Source organism: Helianthus annuus, chromosome 8 (genome assembly GCF_002127325.2).
Source record: "Helianthus annuus cultivar XRQ/B chromosome 8, HanXRQr2.0-SUNRISE, whole genome shotgun sequence".
NCBI classification, from domain to species: Eukaryota; Viridiplantae; Streptophyta; class Magnoliopsida; order Asterales; family Asteraceae; genus Helianthus; species Helianthus annuus.
In genome coordinates this window covers 136,044,564-136,055,978 of record NC_035440.2, presented here as the reverse complement: position 1 = coordinate 136,055,978, position 11,415 = coordinate 136,044,564, and the positions used below count along the sequence as shown (strand labels likewise).

The window sequence follows — 11,415 nt, the reverse complement described above, 5'->3', positions numbered from 1 at the left end:
TGTTAAGGTGAGGCTCGAACAAATCGTACCAACGTGTCCGCTAGTATCATCTTTATAGCACATGTCATCATTTCATTGCTATAAAGACCGTAAAAGTTTAACTTAACGTAACCACAAATCGATGTGGCGGTGCGCTACTCCTATAGTGCTTCACATGCATTATATACGTTAAGGTGTGGCTTCTTACGAAGCTAATGACCAGTTCATCACATAAAGAATGTCCAGTAATCCCGAATCATGTATAACGTATCAGTATGCGTGTATTAATTTATTGTGTAAAAACAATGATTAGGTAACAAGTATTAAATCACATAAAAGTTAAGTTAATATAAAAGAGAGGCTTGATAAGTATTGGAGTGCTTCGAGTTTAGAAGCTTCGACTATTCCAAAGTGAATCGTAAGTCCTTTCTAATTAGGGAGACATACTTTGGCCTAATAGGTATAATACTCTCGTCGCCAGGCGATTAACAGTATTTTACCCTTCCAGTTAGTACATGTCCCTAATTTGATTGAAAATACGAAACTTTGGCGAAATTGCAAATCATAGGGCGGGACCAGTCACCAAGGTGTGGATATCAACCCTACCCTAGCTTGACAATTTTGTCCCCAAAATGTGGTTTATTGAATGAAACAAGATAAAATCTCGACTCGTCAATAAGGAACCACTAGAGTATGAAATGGAAATTCGCATGAAGATACGGATATCACTCCTGACTTGATGGTGAAATTTCGTGCAAAATAACATGTAAGGGGGATTGAAATTCGTCACCAAAGGCGGGAATCACCCCTATTCTAGTGAGTCGTTTCGATTGTGAAATATGAGTATCTTCAAGTATGTATTGTGTGAAATGTTTTTGAAAAGACACTATTGTATATTTAGACAAAAGAAGAGGTAGAAGCAAATAGGAATAATTACATATTAAGCAAGAATAAGGAAGGGTCAAGTTTTGGTACTTAGACTATAAACTAGGTCGAACATGGCAATTCTACCTAATTCTCTATGGTTATGGCTCTGATACCAATCTGTCACACCCCAACCGATGGCGGAAACATTGGAGTGAGATGAAAACTAGATTGCAAGAGACTTCATAACGCTATTTGTGTCGAGTATTTAATAATTACTTTTTACATTGATTGAACTAGAATATAACAAGTTTGAATAACGAAAAGTGTAAAAGAACTAAAATTCCATTTCATTTATAATGGTTTAATACAAGGTTTAGAAACAAAATACAACATGTTCGAAAATAAAATACGGTACAACAAGTATTAAAGTTTAAATGCGTTTCTAGGCAATCCTACTAGATTCCTTGCATCATCAAAATCCTGCAACATGTATTAAAAGCATAGATCAATACAAAAGTACTGGCGAGCATACAAGTTTGAATTTAAGTATAAGTATAAAAGTTTTCTCAATCCGACATGGCAATTTATATTCGAGTTGAATCTAGCATATTAGAATAACCTAAGCATAACAAATAGTATGGATATACAAGTAGAAACTAACATGCATAAATAACCTAACATAACAAATAGCATGAGTATACAAGTTGAAACTAACATGCATAAACAAACTAAGCATAACAAATACGTGTTCAATGGATTGAGTGTTTGATTATATTCGATTGTATCAAGTGGATTTTGTAGTTGATACATGTTGCACCCAAAAATGCGTTAAAGCATAAAAAGGGTCGAGTATGCTCACAATGGTTGCATATGTGATTCCTTGTAGATGAGCGCATGGGAAAATAGGGAAAACTTCAAACAATGGGAATTATCCGAAATGAAGGTGCGAGGTGATTCCGACGACGTCGACTTCATCCTTGATGTTGCAAGTTCTCCGGCGAAGACCATCGTCGTCGCGTCATCGGCACCACTGCCGGAAACAAACCCAAATCAAAACAAATCTGACCGGAACTTGAAATACTAACCAAAACATGACCCGAACTGAACCACTGCCTCTGCCGACGTCGGCTGCTGCCGTGCGTCGGCTCTTGTTGTCGTCGACACCACCACCATCCTCAACCCTTCCAAACCAAACCCGACCCGAAATAGAACCACCGCCATCGTTACTGCTGCCAGAGCTTCTGATCGATTGAACCCAGAGTGTTATCATCACCCCACGACCACCATCCTAGCGCCGCCGCCACCAAGAATGGTGGTCAGCCGTCTGTTTAAGAGATGAGCGAGAGTGGAGAGTGACACAGGTCGTGGTGAAGTGGTTGTGCGTGGCCGGAGATCGGCGCCGAAGATCCGGTCGAGAATCGGCTCCGGTAGAGAGATCGAGAGAGAGGCAGAAGGGTGTGTGTATGTGAGAGAACGGTGAATAAACCCTTTTATAGTTAGGGTTTATTGTAAGTTAGGCCCAAAGCCCACTAGCCTGTTTCTTGCGTTCCAAACGGCCCGGTCGCGTCTACGAGACCAGTTTTCGAACTCGCACATCGTGAAATGTTGTAGGATATTATTATAGGAAAAACAAACAGAAAAAAAACGTAAATGGTGTCGGAAATCGATGTATGATGCGTTCGTTGGTCGGTTGCGTTAAAAGCGCGTAAAAATGTGTCGCTTGTCGTTTTTAATCCGTTTTCGGTCTGATTTCCACAGTGGTTCTAAAAATATAAAACGAACACGAGTTTTCAAAAAGCATAGTAATATGGAAATACGAGGCGTTACAGTCTCCCCTACTTTAGGAAATTTCGTCCCAAAATTTATTTAAGAGGAAGATCTTTGGGAAAAGATGGCATTTTTTTGAAGTACATTTGGGTACAACCGAAAAATAGATTGTGAGTGATCAAAGTTTGTATTCGATAAGGTCTAAGGAAACACCGAATTTCTCATGGCAAGATTTCACGGAAGTTTGGTAATATGGTAGAAACACTTATATATAGGAAGTACCAGCGGCGTATCCACCATGTTCATACCATATTACGTCCGTTTCGCTCTTCGATGTCTTGTTACGTTCCGTGTCATGGTTCATAGTAGAAACTACTATTGTTTCATGCGCCTACCAATATAATCCCGTATACATCCATGATTATTTTGGTTTGTGCATGGTCCGCATAGTTTGTACTAGTAGTGTACGGATCAGGGTATATTAATGTATTACAAGTGAGAATGATAACGTATAGTAATTTAAGTATGTAAGTATGATTGGCATTTAAGTATGAGAGAGGTTATAAGCATGAGTATGATTAAAGTCTTTGAATAGTCCACACGAGATATTTAGTTAACTAGATTAACGCATTACTGGCATGTGATCTCACTGGTCAAACCATCGTGTCCGCGACTATGTATGAATGTCTTAACATGACCGCAAGTCCATGCGGCGGGCGTTACTCCTATAGCGCTACACAAGCGCTATATATGTTAAGGTGAGGCTTCATAAGAAATTAATGACAAAATGTCAACCCAACGTTTAACGTAAGCGTCATCTAATCATAGCACATGTCATCATTTCGTTGCTATGAAAAGATCCGTAAAAGTTTAACTTAACATGACCCCAACTCCATGAGGCGGTGCGCTACTCCTATAGTGCTTCACAAGCACTATATATGTTAAGGTGAGGCTCGAACAAATCGAACCAACATGTCCGCTAGTATCATCTCTATAGCACATGTCATCATTTCGTTGCTATAAGGACCGTAAAAGTTTAACTTAACGTAACCACAAATCCATGTGGCGGTGCGCTACTCCTATAGTGCTTCACAAGCACTATATATGTTAAGGTGAGGCTCGAACAAATCGAACCAACATGTCCGCTAGTGTCATCTCTATAGCACATGTCATCATTTCGTTGCTATAAAGACCGTAAAAGTTTAACTTAACGTAACCACAAATCCATGTGGCGGTGCGCTACTCCTGTAGTGCTTCACATGCCCTATATACGTTAAGGTGTGGCTTCTTACGAAGCTAATGACCAGTTCATCACATAAAGAATGTCTAGTAATCCCGAATCAAGTATAACGTATCAGTATGCATGTATTAATTTATTGTGTAAAAACAATGATTAGGTAACAAGTATTAAATCGCATAAAAGTTAAGTTAATATAAAAGAGAGGCTTGACAAGTATTGGAGTGCTTCGGGTTTAGAAGCTTCGACTATTCCAAAGTGAATCGCAAGTCCTTTCGTATTAGGGAGACATGCTTTGGCCTAATAGGTATAATACTCTCGTCGCCAGGCGATTAACAGTATCTTACCCTTCCAGTTAGTACATGTCCCTAATTTGATTGAAAATACGAAACTTTGGCGAAATTGGAAATCGTAGAGCGGGACCAGTCACCAAGGTGTGGATATCAACCCTAGCTTGACAATTTTGTCCCCAAAAAACAAGATAAAATCTCGACTCATCAATAATGAACCACTAGAGTATGAAATGGAAATTCCCATCAAGATACGGATATCACTCCTGACTTGATGGTGAAATTTCGTGCAAAATAACATGTAAGGTGGATTGAAATTCGTCACCAAAGGCGGGAATCACCCCTATTCTAGTGAGTCATTTCGATTATGGAATGTAAGTATCTTCAAGTATGATTGTGTGAAATGTTTTTGAAAACACACATTGTATATTTAGACAAAAGAAGAGGTAGAAGCAAATAGGAAGAATTACATATTAAGCAAGAATAAGGAAGGGTCAAGTTTTGGTACTTAGACTATAGACTAGGTCGAACATGGCAATTCTACCTAATTATCTATAGTTATGGCTCTGATACCAATCTGTCACACCCCAACCGATGGCGGAAACATCGGAGTGAGACGAAAACTAGATTGCAAGAGACTTCGTAACGCTATTTGTGTCGAGTATTTAATAATTACTTTTTACATTGATTGAACAGGAATATAACAAGTTTGAATAACGACAAGTGTAAAAGAACTAAAATTCCATTTCATTTATAATGGTTTAATACAAGGTTTAGAAACAAAATACAACATGTTCGAAAATAAAATACGGTACAACAAGTATTAAAGTTTAAATGCGTTTCTAGCAATCCTACTAGATTCCTTGCATCATCAAAATCCTGCAATATGTATTAAAAGCATAGAACAATACAAAAGTACTGGCGAGCATACAAGTTTGAATTTAAGTATAAGTATAAAAGTTTTCTCAATCCGACATGGCAATTTATATTCGAGTTGAATATAGCATATTAGAATAACCTATGCATAACAAATAGTATGATATACAAGTAGAAACTAACATGCATGAATAACCTAACATAACAAATAGCATGAGTATACAAGTTGAAACTAACATGCGTAAAACAACCTAAGCATAACAAATACGTGTTCGATGGATTGAGTGTTTGATTATATTCGATTGTATGAAGTGGATTTTGTAGTTGATATATGTTGCACCCAAAAATGCGTTAAAGCGTAAAAAGGGTCGAGTATGCTCACAATGGTTGCATATGTGATTCCTTGAAGATTAGCGCATGGGAAAATAGGGAAAACTTCAAACAATGGGAATTATCCGAAATGAAGGTGCGAGGTGATTCCGGCGACGTCAACTTCATCCTCGATGTTGCAGGTTCTCCGGCGAAGACCATCGTCGTCGTCATCATCGGCACCACTGTCGGAAACAAACCCAAATCAAAACAAATCTGACCGGAACTTGAAATACTAACCGAAACGTGACCTGAACTGAGATGAGCGAGCGTGGAGAGTGACATAGGTCGTGGTGAAGTGGTTGTGCATGGCCGGAGATCAGCGCCGGAGATCCAGTCGGGAATCGGCTCCGGTAGAGAGATCGAGAGAGAGGAAGAAGGGTGTGTGTATGTGAGAGAAGGGTGAATAAACCCTTTTATAGTTAGGGTTTATTGTGAGTTGGGCCCAAAGCCCACAAGCCTGTTTCTTGCGTTCTAAACGGCCCGGTCGCGAAATCTTGCAGGATATTATTATAGGAAAAATAAACAAAAAAAAAAACATAAATGGTGTCGGAAATCGGTGTATGATGCGTTCGTTGGTCGGTTGCGTTAAAAGCACGTAAAAATGTGTCGCTTGTCGTTTTTAATTCATTTTCGGTCTGATTTCGACAGTGGTTCTAAAAATATAAAACGAACACGAGTTTTCAAAAAGAATAGTAATACGGAAATACGAGGCATTACACAAAAGGAGGGATGATGGTTTGCTTTGGTAAAATATGGGAAGTAACTAAATGCCTGATGCATTGGTCATCGAAAGTGCAGGCTTCCTCTGTAGAGGATTCTAGGATCCTCTGATCGGTAAACTATGCAACATTTGATGATCAGAGACCCTTCTTGGCCATTGACACTATTCACCGGAAAAAAACGAAGATGAAAAAATGAAAGATAGAAGAGAGAGACTGGCTTTTGCTTCGTCCCCTTCACCGATATAATGACTATGAAGTAAATCTAGGGCTAGAGGTTATAAAGGCGATTGACAGCAGTCAGCTCACAAGGGTAAAAGGGTCAACAATGGTATTCTTTAATCCAATCCACATTTATATTTGAATTTCGAAATTTTACAATTGTAATCTACAGCTATAAAATTGGGTGGCAATTGTTTGGGTTAAGTTTTTGCGTCCGGGATCCTGATGTTTCTAGTATGCGGTAGAATCCTGAAATCTTTAGCATCAGGCAGGATCCTAATGAGACTAGGGATCCTGAACCTAATAGTTACTAATCAACTGCTTGTGCCTTTAAGGAATATTTTGCAGGAATATTCCCATGTCCACAGCTAGTGGATAGCTTGTATCGGAATTATGGTAAAGCTAGCTCAGGAAAATGTGTGGAAATGAAGCAAAAGCTGCCAACGGTTGCTGACTTGTTCTCCTTAGGATCCCAGAATTCTCGGAAGCTTAGTTAGGATACCATTTAAACTGTGTACAATAAAAGGGCATGATCGGATCTGTTTAGAGACACGACTTTCACAGCTAAACCACAACACTCACTTGCAAACACCGATATCATCATTGTAGCACTTAGTTTGATTGATCAAGGCTCACTCTTGTTATTTTTTATGATATTAATAGTAGTGGGGCTGTGTAATTTCCATCTCCCGGGGTTTTTTGTGCCGGAGATCGTCTTCTTCTTGAAGAAGATTAAGGGCTTTTTCCTCGTGATAAGTTCATTGTGTTTATCGCATTCATCTTACATTCATTGCATTTTACTTTATAAAATGTTTACCTAAACACAGATCTGGACAGTTCACCCAGGATGATCCTGAATATCAAACCCGCCATTTTAACAAGCACCTCACCTCACTTTCTCATTTTGGTTGTAAAGTTCATCTTATTAATTTTTAACCAAAACAATAATCTTATATTTTCCCGACTATTATAGATTTGGTAAATTATATTTTTGGATATTATATATATGCTTATTTTCAGGAAATAGTAGATATTGTATTTATATTTTTCCTAACAAAAACCAACAACACCCCTGAATCTTATAAGGAACCTTGTCGGAGAATGCTTGTAATGTCTTAAACAAGACCTAAGACCGATGTTCATGATATGTCAAGCATGTTGTGGTCAATGACAATGTCATCAGTAATCTGTGAGTGATATACATCGTTGTTCCACAACTATAGGTGATTCGTCGGTAATGTTTCCTTTGGTGATCCTTTACAAAAGCTAGTGAAGACTTTACCCACGCTCCTTTTCCTTGCGGTTTTCAACATGAGTTCTACTTTCATCAAGGATACGCCCGTTGATAGTCCTTTAACACCTAAGACCCAAAGCTTTGTTATTAGTAGGATCCGTTTTGTTATTCAAAAGAGGGTTGCGGCGTAACTTGTTGCCCGTTTACTTGTCACTTTATTGTAAGTTTGGTTGTTTATCTAATATAATTGTAATCCGTAACTGTTTCAAAAGTTACAACTGTAAAAAATATGTAACAAAATCAATTAGCCACCATATGAGCTACTGGCCTAATCCCTAGAAAAAGTTGAATTCGTTTCATACAATCTGCATACATACACCAAATTTCCTCTAGTATGGGTGTCTCTCTTTGGTCCTTAGAAGAACCAATGGGATGTTATCTTTTATTGTTACCCCACCCCAAGCATATTTTTTGGAACCTTAGATAGCCACACGTATATTAATTAGGAGCCTCTTCCCTTTTCACCCATTCATTTTTCACTTTTCTTGGATTCGCTCTTTAGCACACAAATCCGATGCATATCTACATATATATATACCACTATGATATAGTTGTTAAACAGTCCAAGAAAATGTGGAGTGATAATTCAACTAGTTATGGCCTTGGTTCTAATAGGCACTGTATGTGTCACACAGCCATGGTGCCTTGTTCATCCACCAACCCCATGACCCAGTGGTACAATAATGTACCGCTGAGTTCAACAAGTTTCCTAAATTACCAAACAGCCCCTGAAAATACCATGTGTGGTTTTTCGCATGCTAGCAATCCTGCTAATCCTCTTTTTCTTGATGAAAATGATCAGGAAGCTGGTGAGCATATGTCAACAGATGAAATTGATTCTTGGTTGCTGCCTAATCCTTACACTAATCCGACTGATGAGCCATTAAATCGTACAATTTGCTGCTCCTGGACTGGAAGTCAGGATCATGGTCAGTTTAACAACATGCAGACTCAGGATACGCAGGTAAATTACGATCAAAACTGTGGTCAATCTTCTAGGGAGCGGTTGATAGAGCAACAGCTGGAGCATACACTAAACTTCCCTCACGGAATTGATCAGAATGATTATTCAACATCTGCATTATTTTATGTAAGGTTCTACACTTTTTATTCTTCAGGTGAATATTTCAGTAATGTTCTACACTTTGTATCTAAGGGTGTGTTTCATTTTATTCTCTTTATCTATTGGTATATTTCATGGCGGATCCAGAAATCTTAGTTGCCTATTTTTGTTGCATGTTGCACAAAATAATATCCATGATATTCATTGATACAAAAGTTAAAAACCAATACAGAATGACTAGGTAACATATTAAAACGGAACGGATTCGTGATCATATTGGATCGCACAAAACCATTTTTTATGAGATTTAACATCTATATTTTGGATCACATAAAACTATTTTGTGAGATTTAACATCTATATTATAAATGAATGAAAAATGAAGCCCTTTAACTATGGAGACTTCAACTCCTATTATCACTAAAACTACGTTTTGGATCCGCTCATGGGGTCCCTGTTCCCTTTAAATATATTTCGAATTTCATGGTGTACTTTATGCCAGGGATTTGAAGAGCTTATGTCAAAATAGCATTAGATAATTTCGGTTCGCCAGTTTGAGCATGTTAAGAGTTTTCCCACCTGTCATGGGTATATCATATGGCACAAAGAGGTATGTACTGACTTGCCCTTACATGGAATGTAATAAGATTAAATCATTTTAGAGATTCATGAGGAAGTCCTCTTCTTGAATGATATGATTTTATAGCCATGCATGCAAGTGAAATGATAAATTTGTAATACTAGTGTTTTTATAATAGTAATAGTGCCTCCAATCTTTAAGTGCAATGATTCAACGCGAGCCCAGTTTTCCCATTGTCCTTGTCACCTCTAATACATTCAGTTGACAATTTTTTAGGCAATACTCCCGCCAACAACTGGCATGAATTTGGCACAAGAATGGGCGCTAAACAAGTCTTCTTTCTCTCCTCTTCATCCTGAAATTTTACTTGACCAAACAGTTGGAAGACATTCAAACTCAACAAGAACATCCTCACTAGGGACCCGACAACAAGCATCTGAATTCCCACCAGTGAGCAGGCAAGAGAAAATCTTACGTTATTTGGAGAAAAAGAAAACCAGGAAATACAAGAAGAAAATAATATATTCATCAAGGAAAGAATTTGCACGGACTCGACCTCGGATAAGGGGCAGGTTTGTAAGGAGATCTGAAACTAATGTTGAATGATGCAACAACTGTACGTGTTACATATTAATAAGAAAGCAAAAAATGCTTTAGGAATGTTTTAATTTTCTCATAGACTGATATTGTTGCCACCTTGTTAAAGTTCAATGATGAAATAAATTAGTAGTGATCAGTTTGATTATGATTCAGTTTCCAGTTGCACAGACTCGACCTCGGATAAGGGGCAGGTTTGCTGGGAGATCTGAAACTAGTGTTGAATAACGCAACAACTGTACGTGTTATGTATCTTTTTAAATAATAAAGCAATGTTAATGCATCTGATGTGTCAAAATTCTAGCCCCCATGTTATATAAATCCTATGTGTAATTTTGTTAGCTTTTTCATTTTTATCTATACTATTATTATTTTTATTATCTAAGAGAGGCATTCTAGCTTTGTATACATATGAAAATCCATGTCATGTTGCAACACCAAAGAGGAATTCTTCAAATCCTTGAATTAAAAAATAGTCTACAATTCACAACTCCGTCAGTACTACCTCATTCCCAAAATTTAAAATTTAAAAGCTAAAACTCGCTCTCTATATACATATATTATTTACCATGTACGCATGAACACACAAACACATTATTTTTCATCTTCATTTGAGAGTGAAATCAAATCGGAGACGGATACGGTTTCTATGGTGATCGATCTCCGGTTGGATGTTCTTTGAGAATATACTATATGTCTCATCTATGGTCAGATCTACATCAATGGCAAGTGTTTTTGGTAGAGATGAAATTTCGGCTCTGATCGGGAGTCAGGTGTCTGATTTGGTTGGGTTAAACCCATACTGCAGCAACATATCAGATTTCGGTCAAGACTAGGGTTCTGGAGAATACTTAGGTAAGCTTTTTCACTTTCATGATTCTATTTTTGTTTACATCGGTAATGTCAAGGACATTTCAGTTCTGTTTCGACTACTCCGACTACATGCTTGGTTTTCCGGCGACTATTAATTCCGGTGAATAGGTGAGTCCCGAGTAACTGTTTAATCATATGAAATTTTATATTATATAATTAAAATAACTGAATTTTCTAGATCAAAATCAATGTTAAACTGTTGGTGTGCTTTGAGGTTGAAACTTAAGGTCAAAATTCTCCTTTCATAAGGCCAAATTTAGTTATCGGAAAGATTTTAAAATCTGGTTACACATTTTTTATGAACAAACGTTTTTTTCCTAAATTTTATTGTTATATTGGTTAATCACAAAACTATAGGGATATGATTAAGCCAGTGCCTGTGTACAGTTTGTTCTAAAGTAACTGAACCCTAACCCTTTATTAATTCTGCAAGAATGGTATATCTTGCAATGTAAGGGCAGGAAGGAATTGACTAAAATTAGTGCATCTTTAGCATTATAAAATTGCCTGTATAGGTTCTTGGTTATATTCACTTATTTAAATGCATGTTTCCAACTCATAAACCATGTATAGAACTCATTGAATTTATGTTCTTAGATTATGTTAATTTTAATCAATTTTCCCAAACCATGTATTCAACTTATCGAGTCATTGGTTATGAATTTGGGCTAGGCATTAC

The 11,415-nt window shown here is 37.5% G+C and overlaps 2 long non-coding RNA genes across 2 annotated transcripts; both read right to left on the bottom strand.

The window, feature by feature from the left end:
- Window positions 1-1,170: 1,170 nt before the first annotated feature.
- On the bottom strand, window positions 1,171-3,024 carry LOC110871515. Its single transcript, XR_002553801.1, has 2 exons — window positions 1,706-3,024; window positions 1,171-1,326 (listed from the first exon to the last, which is right to left on the bottom strand). It is a non-coding gene; the product is annotated as an uncharacterized LOC110871515 (long non-coding RNA).
- Window positions 3,025-4,864: 1,840 nt separating this feature from the next.
- LOC110871514 lies at window positions 4,865-7,075 on the bottom strand. The gene is made up of 2 exons (XR_002553800.1): window positions 5,399-7,075; window positions 4,865-5,019 (listed from the first exon to the last, which is right to left on the bottom strand). It is a non-coding gene; the product is annotated as an uncharacterized LOC110871514 (long non-coding RNA).
- Window positions 7,076-11,415: the final 4,340 nt, after the last annotated feature.